The 3,059-nt window shown below is 33.2% G+C and overlaps 1 non-coding gene across 1 annotated transcript; it reads left to right on the top strand.

Moving 5' to 3' along the window:
* The first annotated feature begins 811 nt into the window (after positions 1 to 811).
* On the top strand, positions 812 to 885 carry TRNAT-AGU (transfer RNA threonine (anticodon AGU)). The gene has a single exon. It is a non-coding gene; the product is annotated as a tRNA-Thr (tRNA).
* The last annotated feature ends 2,174 nt before the right edge of the window (positions 886 to 3,059 follow it).

The raw sequence follows: 3,059 nt of genomic DNA, 5'->3' as shown, positions 1-3,059 counted from the left end.
CAGTTAATATTATAAATCCGAATATTTGGATGGATGGATTGATGTATATTAGTTTGAAGGTATGTCTAGAAGGGCTGTATGGAGGTTGCTGAATATGTTATGAATATGCTGGCATAAATGTAGAACATAGTCTGAAAGAACACGTAGGCTACTTATTAAGGTATTTTAATGCCGCGCGAACGTAGTCGAGGGCGACAGCTAGTATATTTAGAATTCTTTGACCTTATTATAAAAGTCAAGGTATTACTATTATACAGATGGAGGAATATAATTATGTATAAAATATATACACGCGACTTTTTATGACAGCATGCAGTTAACATAGAGCTACTAATGTCTAGACGTGGCGTCGTAAAAATAATCGGTTTCTTTCACTTATAAACTCCAACTTTAAGAAACAAATGCAATCCATAAAACTTTTAAAGTTCAATGAAGAGAATATCTTTCATAGCTTTATATTGTTGAATGTTTTATTAAAATACAAGCAGTTGCCCGCGTCTCTGTCCGCAAGGAATTAAAAAACTTAATAAATATCCTATATGTTCCTCCAGACCATGTTCTACATCTATGCCAAATTTCAGCGAAATCTGTTGAGCCGTTCCCGAGATACCTTCAAAAACATCCATCCGTCCATCCATCATAAGACAATGACTTTTTTAGAGAATCACCTTTAATGAACTTAGTAAAATATGCGTTTAGTTCTAAAATAAACAACAAAAAGGTCAAGTTAAATATAACCTAAACTATGAAACTAAAAACATTTTTTTTATCATGATTACTTTTGCTGTAAAATTTCGCGCCTGCAGCGCAAGGCGCCGTGGCTTAGTTGGTTAAAGCGCCTGTCTAGTAAACAGGAGATCGCGAGTTCGAATCTCGCCGGGGCCTGTGGGATTTTTTTAAGTCAATAATACATGAAAGATTTTTTCATAAATCAACTTCTTTAATCGTCTTAGAAAGGTTTCTCTTAGGCCGTTCGTCCCCAATGTAACCTACAATTTTACACTATGTCACATGTCGTCGTTTCCGCGTGTAACGTCCATGGGCATCGGTAACCGCTTTTCGTTAAGAGTCGCACTGCTCGTTTGATACCTATTGATACTTCAACTAGCTGTCGCCCGCGACTCCACCGCGGAATTTAAAAAAAACTTAGTTGGTAGCCTACGTATACCTCCAGACTATGTTCTACATCTATGCCAAATCAGCGAGATCCATGCAGCCTTTTAGAGATATCTTCAAACAAACAAACATCCATCTAAACATTTATAACATTAGTAAGATTGATAATAAGAATATCGTTAAACTGCGCTAGAAAATATTATTAAATTAAATTAATGTAAGCATTAATTTATGCTCAAAGATTCAACGTAATAGCAGTTGCTTTCTCATAGTTTATTATTAATTGCGTATTAAAGACTTGCTTTAAACGAAGCTTTAGAAAAATATGCTTATTACACCAAGAATAATTAAAAGGTTATGTTTTTATTAGTATTTAACATATTAGAATTTTAATAAAATTCTCACAGTTGGAATCAAGGAAGATTGTAGACAAGCACACAAAATTAAAATTAATTTACATACGATATTGTTAATGTTAATTCCAGTATTTTAATTTCAATTATATAAAATAAAATATTAAAAAAAAACGAATAATTAACTAAAATATGTTAATAAAAGGAGTCCCTTCAGGTAAGGTCCCGAAGATACTGGCAGCGTTCCCACTCTGTACAGCTAAACTAATTCTTTGACCGAGGTATTGTTATGTTATATCCGATATTGTTTATGTTACTAATATTATAAATGCGAATGTTTTGATGAATGGATATCTGCAATATCGATGATTGGCATACATATAAACATAGTTTGGAAGAACGCATAGGCCACCAATAAATTTCAAATCCACGCAGACGGAATCGCAGGCGACAGCTATATTACAATAGAGAAAAATCTGAGTTAATTTAAAACAAAGTCTTTAGTATTTGTGCAAGGCGTCTATAGGATTTTTTTCTTATAAGACAGCAGGCGTTGTGTTGCACTTAATATTCTTTCTTAGTAACAAAAGAGGTCGCTAGCGTATTTTATTAAATAGCTTTTACCTACATTGCCTTTTATAAGTAAAAGTTTTCAGCCGAACAATGACTTCTCTTAAAGCCTGTCACTGTAATAACGTCTAAGAAATGACTCATCATGATTAGCTAAAAGCTTATTAATATAAAGAACGGTTTTAAAAGCTTATTACATAATGTTTTAGATATAAATAGGCTTATTTTTTAATATCATAAGGTGGCAAACGAGCGAGCGGCCACCTGAAATCGCTGAAATAGCGAAGTGACCGTTGCCCATACATACGCAATTGCATACACGTTGCCTACCTTCAATCGACGAAGGAGAGGATGAACAATAATAAAATATCTTCCCTTTCCATGTATCCTCTCATCCGGAAAGTCCACTTCCATCCTTTCCTTATAAGAAAAAGGGTGGGATGTGAAAGAGGACTAAATTAGGCCTCCGGGACGCACACTCATCAGACGAAACGCGGAATTGCTTCCACTTCACGCCTGTCTTCTGTGTGGTAATTGTAAGAGACTAAAATTCCTGATTGAAAGATATTGTTATCTCTATTTTGGCAGACATAATGATAAGGATGACGATATGTTTTATACAGGAGATTTTGGTGTCAGAAATCCACGGTTAGTTGAATTAATATGTACTTAATTTTAAATATTAATTCTATATTTACCTTAGTAGAGGATAGTTCATAATAACAATAGTGATATTTTTATTTCAATCTCATGGTCTATTCAAAAAACACAATTACAAATTAAATAAAAATGTATTTTTTAATTTTCTGTTGTCCCGTCTGGTATTTTGGTCTCATTAACCCTCAGTGAGAAATATAGGTAGAATAATTATTTAAATAAATAAAAATGAGCAAAGTTTTATTCTATATTTATATAACTAAAATTAAAACATAGGCATCATAAAGTTTACTGCATAGAGGTAAAGCGGCAAAGGCTATATTTCAGCTATGTACACACGCTTGCCAGTTTACATTATCTACA

Source organism: Papilio xuthus, unplaced genomic scaffold (assembly GCF_000836235.2).
Source record: "Papilio xuthus unplaced genomic scaffold, Pxut_1.1 DF826539.1, whole genome shotgun sequence".
NCBI classification, from domain to species: Eukaryota; Metazoa; Arthropoda; class Insecta; order Lepidoptera; family Papilionidae; genus Papilio; species Papilio xuthus.
Note: the sequence above shows the minus strand (reverse complement) of the source record. Positions and strands in the feature narration are given on the sequence as shown.